The sequence below is a fragment of the Echiichthys vipera genome, assembly GCF_963691815.1.
Source record: "Echiichthys vipera genome assembly, chromosome: 3".
Lineage (NCBI taxonomy): Eukaryota > Metazoa > Chordata > Actinopteri > Perciformes > Trachinidae > Echiichthys > Echiichthys vipera.
In genome coordinates, this window is record NC_139828.1 from 22,065,697 (window position 1) to 22,083,053 (window position 17,357).

General features: G+C 39.9%; 1 protein-coding gene across 1 annotated transcript in view; it reads right to left on the reverse strand.

Moving 5' to 3' along the window:
• The window catches only part of raver2 (ribonucleoprotein, PTB-binding 2), a gene marked incomplete at its 5' end in the record, with an annotated part of 74,334 nt that overhangs the window by 41,693 nt on the left and 15,284 nt on the right, over positions 1-17,357 (reverse strand). The window lies entirely within an intron of this gene.

Here is a 17,357-nt window from a genome sequence, read left to right on the forward strand (position 1 = left end):
ACGATGATTGCCCTCCACTCTAGTTTCAGTTTGATTAATTTATTACTTTTATCACTATACAGAAATTTTGTAGACATTTGTGGTTTCAAGACAATAAATCCTTCTGATGTTGGCAATACTCAGACTTTTCCTCTAACACCACCATGAAGTTAACATTTATGGTTTTGAGTGAAACGGCTCAACAACTTTTAGATGGATTGCAATAAAATTTGGTGCACACATTAATGTTCCCCATCAGAGAAATTAGTGACTTTTCCTCTAGTGCCATCATTTGACGCGAGCACAACATAAGCTTTGATGATAAACATAGTAAACATACTGTATAGCTGTGTGACATACCATCAAGCTACAATGCTTAAAATAGTTAGACCAGACCAAGGATCAAGAAGGATTTAGACTATGTTCAGCAATTCCTATCCTCTTATAATAAACCTTGACCTACAGCTAATTTCCATTTTTTTCATCCAGTTCCAGTTTTCATCTGAAAGCTTTCAACTTAACAAGGAGGGTTATTTTATCAATAAAATTCAAAACAAAAGGCTAGCATTACAAAACTATTTGAACCTGAAAGTCCTCTGTCATCTTTTTGTGATAGCTTCATCACTTACAAGTGAGAAAATTATAATTTCATCTATTTCAATGATTTTTCTTCTGTGCTAAAGGTGAAAAACATTACTTGAGTAATGATGTCAGAGATTGCAGTTTGCATTAGAGATGAAAGGCAGATAAGAAGAAACCAGGGAGCCGAAGACAGTGTTTAGAAATTACATCATCATTGCAATTTCAACCTGAACTACAGTAATATAATCTGCGCGTGAGAACCGGGGCTGACGGACCGGGAACGATGAGCTCTCTACGGATCTGTTTCTCTTTCATTATATATATCACACACACACACACACACACACACATACACACACACACACACACACACACACACACACACACACACACACACACACACACACACACACACACACACACACACACCAATAAGAGCACTCTGAACCTCTGAATCTTCCTATGAATGAAGCCTCCAAGGATGTTCTTGACTTCTTGAAGTGTATAACTCCTCAGATCACAGCAAACATCATCTCTGAGATGGAGATCTGAAAGGCTACCCAAACATTTGCATTGTCTAAAAGGCATATATATTACAAAAAAAGTGTTCACAAATAGATAAAAACAAATAGATGAGAATGGAAAAATTATAAGAGGCTACTTTGCCCTTTAACTATCTGTGGTAGAACACCGTCGACAAGTATGTCTACAGTACAAATATACGCAAACACACTAAAATGGTTATGACAAAGGCACTCTTAGTTCTGTAGCACCAATAAACCCTCATCCTCCTGCATCTCTGTGGCTTTACATTCCTCCCTGCCGCTCTCTGACAGCATCCACATCAGTAAACACTTCAGATGAGCTGAATCCTCCTCTCTCATCCTCTCCTCTCCTCTCTTTCTCCAGTGGTCCTCTCATCCTTGCAGCCCTTTGTCTTTCCGACATGTCGGCCCTCCCACACTCTCCTCTCCATCATCTCCACCTCCTCCTCCTCCTCTTAATTCAGCTCCCTTTTTCTCATCTCTCGTCCATCCATCATCCAACAATATTTGTGGGTTCAATAGATTTGAGTTATTATTATTAAAAATATCTCTGATTGTGCAAATGTAAAACTTTGAATTCTATCAGTAGAGCATTGCCACATTTATTTCTGACAAACAGTTCAACACCAGTCCTGGCTGGTCACTCAGTTTTCTAATATTTTAACTTGTCTCAGAGTAGTAGGTGTTTTGATTTGGACTTGTCTGGACCTGCCAATAACAGGTTGGCTTTCTCCTGCAACAGACTGGAGAAGCCGCTTTGTTCACTGTGAGCTGTCATTTCTCCATAAAAATGCCCGGCCCGGTCAGCACAGCTTGATTGCACATGTACGAGCACTCGCACATGTATGAACACGAGAACGAGCATTGACGGCGGTCCTGAGACTATTGACTACATATTCAAAAACAGTTGGATAAAACAAAAACTCAGAGGGTTCATGACATAAGCAAGTGGCAATCAGGCCGAGGCCCGGTTCATTTTAAGTAATGTGTGTTCAGGCTGGGCAGGGCCGCGGAGGAGGAGGGAGGGGGGAACATCACGCTAAAGGACGGCTCAACTCACACTACGAATGGTGTGGTGCCGACATTGAACGCAAGGTGTGGAAAAACCTGGACAGGACACCAGTCCATCACAGGGGTGACACATAGAGACGCACAACCATCCATGCTCATGTTAACACCTACAGGCAATTTAGAGTCACCAATCAACCACACACCTACATGTCTTTGGACTGTGGGAGGAAGCCCGAGAACCCGGAGAGAACACAAGCTGACACAGGGAGAACATGCAAACTCCACACAGAAGGGCCCCAGTATTCAAATGTTATAGTAAATTATAAAAGGTGGGTGGGGGTTTGATGCATAGATGGACAGAGATGGAAAATGTAGAGATGGAAGGATGAGATGCATGAGAGGCAACCAGCCGCCCACTCACACACCCACAGCTACATTGTTCACTCAGCAGCTCTGTCTCTCATTGAAACATTACACTCTAAAAATGGATGCATCATTTAACATATCCACAAATGTAATTTTGTGTGCTGTTATAGTTTTGAAGTACACTTATTTGCATCTGTAGTGTAAACAGAAAAGGTGTTGACATCTTTTACATTTTAAAGTATCTGAACAAAGGCAATAGAAGGAATGCTTCAGTTACATTATAGCTAATTTGGTCTCTCACTCTTCTCTTTCTTACATTCTCTTACTCAGACAAAAAATTAAGAAGACGCTGTGAAAATGCATGTTCAAAACTGGATCGTGATTCTGATTCATGACCATATCTCAGAAAGGCACGACTTCCTCTTTTGATGCACTTGAGACCAGCTGTATGTGTGTGTGTGTGTGTGTGTGTGATTGTACGTGTGTGTGTGTGTGTGTGTGTGTGTGTGTGTGTGTGTGTGTGTGTGTGTGTGTGTGTGTGTGTGTGTGTGTGTGTGTGTGTGTGTGTGTGTGTGTGTGTGTGTGTGTGTGTGTGTTTGTCTGTGTGTGGTGTGTGTGTGTTTGCGTGTGTGTGTGTCTGTGTGTGTGCATGTGTGTTTCATGTGCACTGGTTTGAACCAAGGTAAGACAAACACCTCTGACACAAACTCTGGTTAATGAAGAGAGAATATTGCATGTTAATACACAGTGACTATGACTTAATAAGGAATCTGCATATTTTACCATATTTCAGAGATGGATGCATTGCTCTCAAAACATTATTTCTGATTGTCAGCGGGGGGCTTATTCGTCACAGCTGGTTTTTCTACAGCGGTAACTCCAGTTTTTGCTTACTTTTCCCAAAGTGTTCACACACCATAACTGTACTTTTCTAGGTCTTGGTCAGAGCTTGTGTCGGTTGTATGAAGATAAAAAAAGCCACAATTATTATTGAGAATTACATACAGTCATTGCTGACCACAAAGCAAGCCTAAGCTTTGGCAGTAGTTGAATAAAACTCAAACTGCAAAATGGTTGAAGGCAATTATTGACTTCAAGAAAGCCATATTTGAAAGAATAACTCATAACCGCATGTCACCCACTACCAGTGGCATAAATACTGGCAGTGCAGCCAGTGAAACTTTCATGGCAACCTGTAGCATGAGAAGCCTGTGCACAGGCCACCATGGCACAGCTGATGGAAAGGCTTTTTCATTTCTTTTTTTAAATTGTGGCGCACCAGTGAACCTACTGCTATACCTGGTCCAGGTAGAATAAACAAGGATGTGTCCGAAGAGCGCCTTAGCTGTTGGCCATCAGAGCTCCCAGTTTAGCCAGGTCTCCAAACTTGTTGGTTATTGTGGATCACCTCACACCACACACTCAGTCATTACTTACTGACGCCACTGCCCCCTGCAGAATACTAAGAAAGCACTCAAATGATGCCCTTCTAAGGCAGATCTAAGAGCAAACACTGACATTGCTGTATCAATGCTAGGCTAGACTCTTTTAGCAGTTACTGTCTCTCACACGACCTAAACTCTGTTGTACTAACACAGCACATTCACACTGAGTCACTCAATGAGTGATGACAAACTAATTACCTTGGGTATTGATGACCCACTTAAGTTCAAAATCATTATCCTGTTGTTGTGGGCATCACGGGGAGTCATAAGGAAGGGAAAATACAGCACAGACAGACCACGCTAAGTACAAGTAATTACAGCAAAAACAGTCCATTGTTAGGTACCTGTCTGCAGCTCAGGGGTTGAGAACAACGACCCAACTTTCTGAGAGGAAATAGCTAAAAAGAATAAATAGACTATGGAGGAATCATTAAAAACCATAATAATTCCCCCTGCAACTCAAGAGTGACCTAGTAGTCATCTACAGGGTGTATGAGTTTGGACAGTTACACTACTATATACACAAATATATCTGTGTTGGGCCCTGGTAGGCATTGCAATATCCATTTTTCAATCTATAATGACAAGACGATCTGGCATTATAATGTAGATACATGAAAATAGAGTTATGTAGGTTATGGACTTACATACATTCCAAACTCTCGTTTGGAAGAGGCAGAAATACTGGTTGCTGATTGGATAAATCCTCTGTCTACCACCTATGTTGGTGATGGACAGGCAAAATCAACCAATCAGATCAACAAAGCATATGATGTACTAACAGAGCAATCAGGAAAAGTAAAGAACATGTCTGTAAAGGATATTTGCCGTTTGTGTAAGGATCCAAGAGGAAAAAGCGAGTGGCTTGTTCAATAGCTGCGCTCATCTCGTCCGCGGAAGCCACCTTTGTTTACACATAACAGTCACTTCTCATTGCTTCACTCTTCGAGCCGCCTCAAAACCAATGATTCGTTCGGTCTCTTGGCCAAATTTCTCCAAATTTTCTCTGCCGCAAGTTACCAGACTGATCTGCGAGTAAAATACAATGGAGCTGAACTCGCGAGGCTACATCAGTGTAGCCTTATGGTGCATTACATTTACCTTGGACGGACACCAACAAACACACACACACGCGCGCGCACGCACGCACACACACACACACACACACAGCACACGCAAAAACATTAAACATGATATGACATATTGACATACTCAGTCAGCCTGAAAGCGAGAGGTACAGTACAGTACCGGGGCGTGTGTGTTTGTGCGTGTGTGTGTGTGTGTGTGTGTGTGTGTGTGTGTGTGTGTGTGTGTGTGTGTGTGTGTGTGTGTGTGTGTATGTGAGTGTTGAGTGTGATCAAAGATAACAGCTGCATCAGATTTTCGTGGCCTGTGCTGATTTACATTGAGTGATTCACAAAGAAACAGATGGACAGATGATGACAGAGAGGAAGAAAAAGAAAAGAGGGGGTGGAGGGAGGAAGAGAAAGAGAGAGAGAGGAGTGACAAGCTGCTGTCCAGGGAAGCAATTAGACGGACTCAGCTCTCACTTAAAACGGGAAGATGGAGAACATAAAGTGAAAAATAGAAAGAGTAATGTTGAGTCTCACAAAGGTTCTGTTGGTAGTGTTGTGTAGTCCTTTGAGAACAACCCCAGACAATCACACACAGAAAAACACACAAAGGCAAATGTCTTACTCCACTGACATAAATCCTGACCTACAATTATTAATGTCATAATGTGAATAATTAGTCTTGACGAGTGTGATATGAGCGCTCACACTCTTCAGTTGTTTATCATTATAAAGCAAATCTATGGATGTTCACACAGGACTTACAATACTATCTTTGTTGTTATTGCTTAATGATTTTGAATGTAATTCTAATGCTTTTCTTTGCCTATGTAAATCGCTTTGAAATGTACTATATAAGCAGCCTTACATAACCATGAAAGAGTGTGCTCTGTGTTTACTACGTTTCATCTTAAAATTAAAGCTTTATTAAACTGTAATAAATGTAAGTCAGTTAACCATGCGTGAGATTACCACCGAGGACCAAATCTTTCAGGAAGCTGTAAATTAACTATAAGTCTGTGGGTTTAAAAGAAATTTACTTTGTTGGTAATATGAAAATGCCATCTAACACTTCCAAAAGTGTAGTCTTTGTTGTTCTAAACCTCAAAAGTAATACATTTTAAAAAATGTCATCTGTAATATAATTCAGTCAAATTGTCATATTGTGTTCAAAGTAATAACAAAAAACACCTTTAGTTTCAACTGATTTACACACCAAAACAGCAATCTGACATAAAGGAAGAGGTATTTTTTTGGCACGTTTGGGTAAAATATAAATATTTACTTCTGACATGCCGAATTTGAACAAGTGTTTTGCAGCTACATGGCCCATTAAAGCAACAATGCTATTTCTTCACTTTTTAAAGGAATTGTCATTTCTATATGTATTTCTTCATGTCCTTTTCAGTTGTGACTAACTGTCAAACTAGATAATAAAATAAAGTTCTATGGGAATCTCTTTTTTTTTTTGACACACTGGTATAATTGTTATGCCGTATCTGCCAATTGGCAAGTTCAGGTTTCAGAGTCGTTATCAGGAAGGAAAATCTCTAGTTTCAATCAAAACCCTAGTAATGCTGCAGATATAGATTAAAAAATTCCAACATTTGCAGAAACCCCAAGGCAGTGAACCATAACCATTTCTCTGACCGTCAACGTTCACATTTTGCTTTCTGAACTAAATGCAGCCTTCCAGACATGACAAACAACTGACAGCAAAGCTAAACAACTCTCCACTGAGCAGTGTCATTACAAGAGAAAAACACAGGCCAATAGCAACCCAAAGACAAAGACATTTATCTTTGGAGGAAGTAGTGAAAAAAACAGGAGCGGGAGAATTGCTTCTGGATGTAAACACCAACCGAAAAAAAGAACAAAGAGCAGAATGGGTGATTTAAAGGCAAAGTCTCAATGAAAACAGCAAAAGTGACCAAGACTATCTGTGATGGATGGTGGGCTGCTGGAACTGAACCCATACTTATCCCTCGCTTGTGCATTTTATCCACACCGTCACACATAGACACAAAAAGCGACAGGCCAATGAGCTTTTTGCCAGCATGTGTTGTCTTCAATACTGGACAGTGCATCGACAAGCACAAAGGCCTCCATTGAAAGGCTGGGATTCCCAGGATAACCCCCGCCATTGTATTCCCTGATCCCTGGTTCCGCAGCACTGCCGAATTAGTACACATACCTCTGGACTGTGGTGTCATGTGGAGGCGGTTGGGTAACTGTGGCTGTTTGATCAGATAGCTGACTGGATGGATGGATGGATGGATTGATGCCTGCAGATTCCCCAGGCTGGCAGATTGTCCGTGGGTACATATGTAAACGTGTGCATCTTTGTGCCTGTCAAGCTGCCTGTCCGCCTCTCTGGCTGAGGTTTCAATTCTGAGCAGAGTTAAATCTTAGCAGCAGAGACCTGAAACTAAAATGAGCCTCAAACGTCTTCCATATTCAGATTTCAAGAAGTTAAGTTTGCTCAAAGGTCAACCGTCTTTCTGACCTGCATTTTAAATTCTTTTTAATTTCTGACATTTGATCTTGAGAAAAAAATATTGTAAACTAAACTTATTTTCTGCTGGTCTGTGATCTCCAAATTGTGAGTTGATTTAAACTGATGACACGGATCGCTGCCCAAGGCCGTTGAAATGATTGGCAGTGGAAATGAATCATGTAAGATAGAATCTGATAATAAGAAATAAATGATTAATACTCACTAACATATGAATTTGCATATGAATTTTGTAAACTACTGCATTAAAATCAAACATGGACAACCCGATTTCCTGACAAACACACAGCATCTTTTACTCCTAAACTAATGTATATTATAGAAAGTGAGGTTTCAATTTTGTTATAAACAGCATAAAGCAGGTTGAGATGCAATATAAATATTTTGAAAACATCAAAATGCTCAAACCAAAGAGAAATGAACACAACCATCTTTTTTGGGAGGGGGGCTTAACGAGACAGACTCTTAAACAGAGCGTTTGAGACGTTAAGAGGGTGAATACAGTTATTTCCAAGTTCAATTTCAAGTTTGTTCGCAGTGGAGTTCACATACACATATGGGGAAAACACATAGAGGCACATATCACACGTCATCCAACTTAAAACAGTGGAAATTAGAAAGAAATGGAAAATTAAAAAGTTCCTACAGGTCCAGAAGTATCTCACTATAACACTTATCATGTTAAGATATAAAAACTAATAGATAAAAAGTAAACCAAATAAATCAGTAAAAATCATTTAGGTTGTTAATACGTAATGGTTAAAAAAAACCAATAATAATAAAAAGGCAATAAAAATGTAAAAGACAGACATTATGAGAAAAATAATGTGTGTTTTGAACATTAAAGTATGTAAACATGTTCTAGTAGAAACCCCTATGTCCCCTTTAAAGGAACGTTTGGGCTGTTAAGATCAAAATTTGAATCACACATCAACAGAGCTGGAGTCTGAATGCGCCAAATATACAGCCAACACATAATCCGTTCCAGTGCTGGCAATCCCCACCACATAGTAATGTGAGCATGGAGACATAATGATGGATGCTTAAGTTTTTGAACGCAGGCCATGGGCCAGCTAAAAAGCTGCTGGTAAAGTGCCTTCAATTTGCTAATGGTAAGAAAAGGATGCAAGGAAGAAAAGAAGCAAAGGGAGGAGGGAGTGAGAACTGGAGGCGATACGCTGAGGGAAAAAGTCATGGATCAATAGGATGGTGAGAGGATTAGAAACTTTTTGAGAATGCAAAAAGTGTGATTTTGTAAAAAACAAAAAAAACATCAGGAGCTCAGGAAGAACAGCCAGCAGTGCTGCTACAGTGTGTACTGCTGTGTGTGTATGTGTGCGTTAAGAAGGTAGGTGTTTAAGGAAAAATCATCATTAGCCAAGGAGCTGAAGCAACAGCCCGAAACAAAGCTGCAAATGGAGACATGGAGGTACGTACCTACACACACACACACACGCTTAAACACACACATTAACACAGATATGTGCCCTTCAGGACACACCGACCGAAACATAAACACTCCCATCAGTATGACCTAATAAGTCCAATGGTGGGGCCCCACTCAGTGAACTGATATGGTCATGAGGTGCAGATGCATGCCAAAGCTGTTCCGAACAATACGTTTCAATTAGAGCAGAGGTCGGAGACGAGCCAGGAGAGGTTCCACTAACTGGCTACCACACTAACAGTGAGAAAAACTCCCAGGGGATTATAGCAGCAGGAGAGAAAGAGAACGACAATCTATCATAGCTATCTCTTTTGTCATACCAAGGAAATCAAATAAAAGCAAAATCAGCAGAAAAAATATGTACTATGACTAAATTACCACAAGGTTGATTACCATTGCATTCAATTCAATTCAATTCAAATTTATTTACAGTGCCAAATCATAACAAAAGTTATCTCAGGACACTTTACAGAGTAAAGCATCCACAGACATAATCATTTTGAGTGTAATTAACGTATATCCCAGGAGAAGCTATTTACATGCACCTCAAGGAAAAGGACTCCAGCACAAAAGTAATTTAATCACATTTGCAAACACTGATACAAAAGTGTGAGTTGTATTAAGATGACTGTTAATTAGCAGCACTGTGAAGCTACTGAGGAGGTTTGGTACATGAGAACTTTACAAGAGACAAATAAAAAAAACTCCTTCCTGTCATCGTTTGCACTACTTGACTTGTGAAAGCTCTTGTTAAGCATCTTCTGTTGCTCTGGAGGGACATTTCAAAAGTCCCAGAGAAACACAGCTGATGACATCATATTGATGTCAACAGAGTTATCTCGGAGTAGGCTTATAAAACTAATGTTTAAGGCAAGCAGTGCGGTGAAATGATGCTATTGGTTGCATTATCTTGACCTATCTTATCTCTTATCTTGTGTAATTTACAAACTTTTTGTATGTGCAATAATACAGGAGGTACCCCTTTAATTGTACTGTAGTTACAGTGCAAGGAAACAATAAATTGACATGGCTAATATATTAGCTGAAATTACACGTGTTTTAGGTAGTTTAGAAACGATAATATTACATAGTTTGCCCACCTGATAGCTCGGACAAGTGTTTGTCCTGCTCTGTTCACATCTAGGTCGAAATTTCTACAAAAACTAATTTAAGGGAGATTGTGGAGTTGAAGTGGTAAGATTGTCCATGACCCGTATCTCATTTATAAAATTTTGCATAGGATCCATACTAAAAGTGTACATGCGCACAAAAGCCAAAAAAAAATAAATCACAGTCCACCTGGAAATGCACACACGTAGACCAGCCTCATATTTCGCTCTCTAAATGCCAACATTCAACAATTAATGGTGAATAAAAAGTACCACATAAATACAGATGCATCAGAATTAGCCTGCTGATCAATGGTTCTTTACGGTGAATCATCCCAACAACGGGAGGAAAGAAAGGAAATGTTTCTGACAGAAGTTGAGTCGCTTGTGGGTGAGGTGGATGGAAGAGAGACACTCCAGTTTGCAGTTTGTCAAACTGAAAGTGTAAAATCATTTCATATGGAAATAGAATTAGCTCCACCATCAGCAGTCACAAGTTATAACTAACCAACAAAGTTATGATAGATCATATCTAGGTACAATGTTTCAGAAACTATGAAAATAAAAGTTAAGAAAGACAATATTTTCTTTTAACTAGTGTCTGTTTTAGGTCAGTTTATGGGAAGTAATTCCTGTATCTTACATGTATAATAGTCATAAACACTTGAAATTGACATAAACCAAGTGAAAATGAAACAGGTGTAAAAACAGGAGTCCAATCTTCTCTGTCCTATTATGGACACACACACTTACTTACAATATTTTTTATTCCCGGGCATGCTTGACTGTGTTTTTGTGTCCACATATGTGATACACTCATATGTTTGCATTTCACACCAATTATAACAACATCTCTGCACACAGATAAATGACATTTCTGTTTTCTGTTTCCTGAGGGATTTATACCATTTAGTCATCCATACCTACTCGACAGCAGGGCCTGACCCATATAGGCATCTCACTGGAAGTGGCAGTTATTTTACATAAGCTCATTGTTTAGATCCATAATTTTAAGTATTGGGGCCAGAATTAGATAATGTTGATGAATAACATATTGAAGAGTTCTGTGTGATCTAGACTACAACTGAAAACTCAATTATTTATAAATTACTAAAAAATTCAAATCAATATTTCCATGTTGGGCCACACATTCTCTAATAAAACATTAATGCTGTCAACTTTGAGACATTACAGATTAATTTATCTGATGACACTTAATTCTTTGTGTAAAAAAGAGGGAACCTCCACTCCCTTTGTATGATTAATATTACACTCAGTGTTTATTGTACAACCCAGGGACTGATAACAACAGCAGGATATATAAAACCAATTTCATATTGTAAGCTAATTTGACTGATAACCATTGTGTACTGCTGTTCTGCCTTACAATGACAAAGAATGGCTCATCTTGAGTATTGCAATATGAACTGTGCAACAAAACTCAGTATTTTTCTCTTTTGACTAAGAAATCTGGGTCTAATAATCTGTTAAACATGATTTGTGTTTGAGTTTAATGAAAGCTTATCAACCATGCAGCATGATTTGCAGGCACATAATTTCACCTCATAAAAAATTTAACATTTTTATAATTCAACCTTGCAAGGGAAATGTGAGTGAACCCACTGACCTGCTGATGCCCTCCCTTGTTTAAGCTGAACAAATTACATTAAAGCTACGTCTTGTAAAATAGATGAACAGATTACCTAGACGGACTAAAGCTAATTCCTTAGAGCTCAGCAACAATATGAACTGAGCTTGATTATGTTCCCTCTGTTCGTCCTTGTCTCTCGCTCTCACCTCCTACTGATACACTGAGCCAAAGTACCACCTCACTTCTCGGTTGGTTTCTGTTCTTTACAAGAGTCGTACTGGGCCTTTTTGTTTTCGCCTTGAATCCTGCCCGAAGCCAATGCTTTATGTCAAAAACTCTCTCCCCACCCACTGATATAAAACACGATACTTGCATTTCCCATTCATATTCTAAGCTGGTCAGTCAAATCTGAGTGCCTTGTCTTTTACCAAAGAATAAATGAGTACATTTTGTTACAGGATATGCAATATGATAATTCTAATTCAATTCTATGAGAAGTTGATGAGGTAAAAGCTGCTCCAAAATCAGGAAGACACCACAGTATCTATAGAAAGTGCTATGTTGTGTCAAAGTTGGGTTTTTTTTTTCGCTCTGTCCATTCCATGTAAGAAGATACCTGGATAGAATTAAAGAAATACTTTAACATTATGGGTTTGATAAATGTCAGGAGATGCTTGGATAGATTCAGAAAATATGGGAAATCTAACTTTATCCAGCTCGGCCCCGCTTCTGCTGCTTATTTAATAAAAGTTCCTTAATATTAAACATGTTGCGTGTCCAGACGCACCACATCTGACCCTAAGCACGTCACTGGCAACCACAACAACACCTGCCAAATGTGAGGTAGATTGGATCGGTTCTCAAGATTTGCAAATAACACACTCGCACTCACAGACACACAGATTCCTTGCTTCTCTGGAAATAGTCAAAACAACATGCCCAGAGCCTGTATTGACGGTGGATCCCCATCTACAAGGTTGGAACCATTTCCATTTGGAAAATAAAGGAAAATACAGTTTGTGTTGAAGGTCCGGGCTCTAAGAGCTTCAAACTCTTAACTTTTCAGCACATCTCGGCTTATTCACTTAAAACTGTTTCACAGAACTGTTGCACGGTGACACAGAGAAATACACATAAAATCCAGGTGCAATCCTGAGTTCCTGTGTTAAGTGTTCATTTATCTCTTGATATATGCAAAACAACAATATTTTTACAATACATCATAATCCCTGTGTTTTCTCTTCCTGTGAAACAAAAGAAAAATTGTTTCAATCCAATCATATAGCCACAGCAGTCATATAAAAATCAAACCGTTTGAGAACTTGTAGTCCTGGACGTAGTAGCTAACATAAATAAAAGCTAGCAATATGGAGAGAGATGGGAAGAGATCTATATTTGAATATCAGTGGGCAAAAACACCTACATCCATAGAACCTGGGGTTACGGTACGTAACATCTACAAAAGTCTATTTTAGGGAGTCTTTCAGTCCGAGTCGCTGCAGGTGGGCAGTGGGCAGGCAATAGGCCTAGGTGAGCGGGGAGCTCCAGGGGGCTGGCAGCATGATTGGACTGGGAGGACAGGCACCATTCATCTGTGTTTACTGCCCACACTGACGTGGAGCTGATTCAAAGTTTTCCTTTCAACTCTACATCATACTCTGAACAGTAGCTATGTATTGTGCTTAACTTTAAGCCCAACAACTCATTAGCAGTCCAAAGGATTGAAATTAAATTCCTCTTGTATCCGTACACCGCTCAAATATTCTGTTTCACTGGAATACGCCCCAGTAGAGACGCTAAAGACGCTTCAACTCATGTATCATGAGGACTTTAAAGTTGTGAGACTTTGAGAGGCAGAAAAGTTGAAAGACTGAGACAGAAGACACTGAAGGAGAAAGGAAGGAGAGAGTGAGTCAGACTGTAAACATTTGGCTGAGTTGATGTTATCCAGCTGCCATGAAAACTGATCTGATGGTGAGCAAGTTCTAGTTGACCGCAGTGTCACAAACACACATGCACTTGCGCGCGCGCACACACACACACACACATAACACACACACACACACACACACACACATGACCAACACTAAAAAAAAATCACAGAGGTTGAGGTTGGATAGAGGTCTGTGTGTATGTTTAGGGTAACTGAAGAGGTGACAAGCCACAGGGTTACGGGATCAAGAAAATATTCAATCCTTCAGCATGCATTGACACACGAAGTGAAAAGCTACAGAGGCTTGAAATGAATCCTCCATCACCTCTAACTGGAACAGCTGGGGATCTCCCACCAAACACACACTTATACTAGCTGAGGGAACAGTGTCCACCCTGCCTGCTGAGGCAGAATCCCACCTTAAACAATCCCATTTGTACTTATTTCATTAGGGTGAAAGTGTTAATGAGCAGTGTCACTAAGTTTGGCTGTTGTTCCAGGAGGAGGACTAAACAGAAAACACTAATGCCTCCTTTCCACTGCATGGTGCAGCTCGACTCCACTCACCAGCAGGTGCTTTTTTTCTGTTTCACTTTCCACTGTGGATAATATCCAATCAGGTGATTGCCATAGCACCCGCACATGAAACTGCTTTGACATCATCCTCAACACGACAGTCACTGAATCCTTCATCAACAGCCAAACAGAGGGACATCTGCACTTCATCAATTGTATATAGTCATTTTGTGGGTTGCCATTTTAAAAAAAAATCTGGGTTGAATAAATAAAATAATTGCAGTCGTTATTGATGGTAGCTTGGCTAATTAAAACTGACAGGGTTGTGCAGGATGTCCTACCAATCAGTTGTCTGCACTGTTTTTTAGTGTACTATCCACGACCTTTGCTAATTGAAAAACCAAAAAGAGCAAAAGAAAACGCTCTCTGTATTGCTGCTTCTCTGTTATTCAGTCTCTCCCTGTTGCACATCTCCCCCTCTGAGAGAGAGATAAAGAGCATTAAGTGAGAAAGGAAGAAGATGAAAGCAGTGTGGTTCCATCACTATGGGTTTCTTGAGAAAATTATTACTTTTCCTTCAACAATCTCTGGGGCCAGATATCTAAACGATGTGTACGCACAAAAAACAGACTTATGCCTTTTCTCAAACACAAACTGGTATTTATGAAGGAAAAATATGCGGTGAAAATGTGCGCACCTCCTGCATACTTGACGTACCAGGTGTACACACGGTTTTAGCTGAGAGCCACGGGTGATGTGGTAGGAGACTGGATATATGTTGAGGGATGGGAAACATTTTAGGTTGTTTGCCAAGTTCACATTGTGGCATTATGTTTACAGTCTACACAGTGTTCTTTCAATCGGGTGCAGTTATTAACTTAATTTAAAATAATTAATGATGAATTTCATCACTCTTTTCATTGACATTTGAGCGATGACTTTCATCTACCTGTTAGCGGTTGTTTAATTTGATCCTGAAGCAGCTAGTATGATAGGAAGGCATCATTCTTGTTAGGATTCCAATTTTACCGCAGTGATTTTTTTGCAGAAACGTCATGAATACGAACGCTACATATATAGCCACAACAGTGAGTAATACAAGCGACACACTTAGAGAAACTCGCCAATGCAACACAGTCGGTGAAAATTTCACTGTCTTTGCCGTATTTATCATTGAAAGTCTAATGAGTGTGGAGCAGGCCACAAATGTTTCTATGTCCATTTATGGTGAACTGTGAACCTGGAAATAAGACTTGTGCATGTGCACCCAGCTCCACAATGATTGAGATTCATGAAACATAATCAGGCGTACGTGCGAAAACAATGCGTCTGCATATTTCTGACTTGTGTGTATGCACACTTTAAGTCGTGAATCTACAGAGTTTTATGCACCTGGCCCTTATGTTCTTAATGTTGGATTCTCATTCCACTCCACCCACCTCAGCGCATCAGAGCCCAACACCCAATGCCAGCAAAGTGGGCTTATTGGTAGAGTACTGTGGCTGCTGGTCCGATGAGGTCCGATGTTTCATCAGGCTCTCATTTGCTCCTAAACACCATTAACCTTTTGGATAGACTGGTGCTACGATATCTCAGCTGCTTTACAGCTCCCCTCTGCTTTCTAAAAGGGTTACGTTCCAGGTGCTTGGCTGACTGCACAGACTAAATATAGGCACTATGTAAGATTTCCTTTGAAAGAGAGACACACTCTGGGGGCGAGGTCTGCTGTGTGTGTGTGTGTGTGTGTGTGTGTGTGTGTGTGTGTGTGTGTGTGTGTGTGTGTGTGTGTGTGTGTGTGTGTGTGTGTGTGTGTGTGTGTGTGTGTGTGTATGTGTGTGTGTGCCCCCGTCTCGCTTCTGGACTAGTGAGGACCAAATGTATGTTGACGCCTACTTTTATATGTAACTAATTTACAGATAGGATTTTGATTGAGGATTAAAACTATAATTAAATCATTATATGTGTCTAAAATATGGTTAAGAGTTTTGCCTATCCTATCATTCTCAAGCTGCTCAAATACTCTATCTATAAAAGCAAGGAACGTCTCAGTGGCGATCGCTCTAAGACTGCAAGGGAGCTTCCCCTAAAATGTAAGCATTAGTAGAAAGGAAATGCAATAAAGTATCTTACAGTAGTTCAGTGTTTGCTTTTCCTGCTTCAGCTTAATTTTGTCTCCTGGCGAGAGTTTTCAGATCTACTGTAACCTCCATCCCTGCACTCAGCGGCAGAACCAAGACATGGGACTGTAGCTACTGTACATTCGCTTGTTACCTTCACACATATCTTGATCAACTTTATTTCTTCCCTGCTCTGATTGTTCTCTCTCTCGGCCGCTTACAACACTTCTCCTTTCACTCTCTCCTGTCTCTTTAACAGCAGAAGGACCTCTATCCTGTCGTAGATCAGCTGCTATGAATATTCAAACCTTTTATGTCTCAAATTTGCATCGCTGCTGGTGTGAATAGTTTGGATTTTTAGCGTTGTTTATTCTTCACACCCCTGGTGTGTAACAGCCTTTGCTTCTGTTAAAACCCCATTCACTGTGGATAGGCTTCTTTCTTATGCAAATATGTCAAGCCTGATATGTCTGATATGTAGTTCATTTTAGAGCTTAAAATCAAGCTTTAAAACATTTGTTTTTTCATATTCGTTGCTTGTTGTGTATATTCCTGTGTTTTTCTGTGTGTCTATATGTCTGACCCTATTTGGTCAATGTGTGTCCATGTCTGTCACAGTGTGTGGTATGTGGTATGGGACACTGCCTACATGTACACCTTTTGTGTGTCCCACTTTCAAAGACAGACTACATTAAGGCATGTAAAGGCCTATTAGGGTACCACTTTTCCATTGGAATACTTTCTTTCTATGGGCAATGCACTAATAAAATCAAAAAAAAGTCCTGAAAAAGTTACTTCTTTATTTTACAACCATTTAAACTGAATCCATCACCAAGATTTTGCAATTGCTTCACCCAGCTTGTTTTTAAGTATGTTTCACTGCAGAACCCATCCAGCCTGATGATGATGATCCTCTTAACCTAAACTCTATGTGAAATGGTTGACAAAATTTTGGATATTTTGGATGGTCCACTATTCTATAAAGGGCTGTTTCAGGGTTAACACCTGGTTTTAGGGTTCAAATTAAGGTTTAGTTTACAGTTTTGCATTAGTGATAGTTAAAGCTTATGGTTAGGAAATGTCTTATATGTATGAGGGCCCTCACAAGTATAGGGGTACAAGCATGAG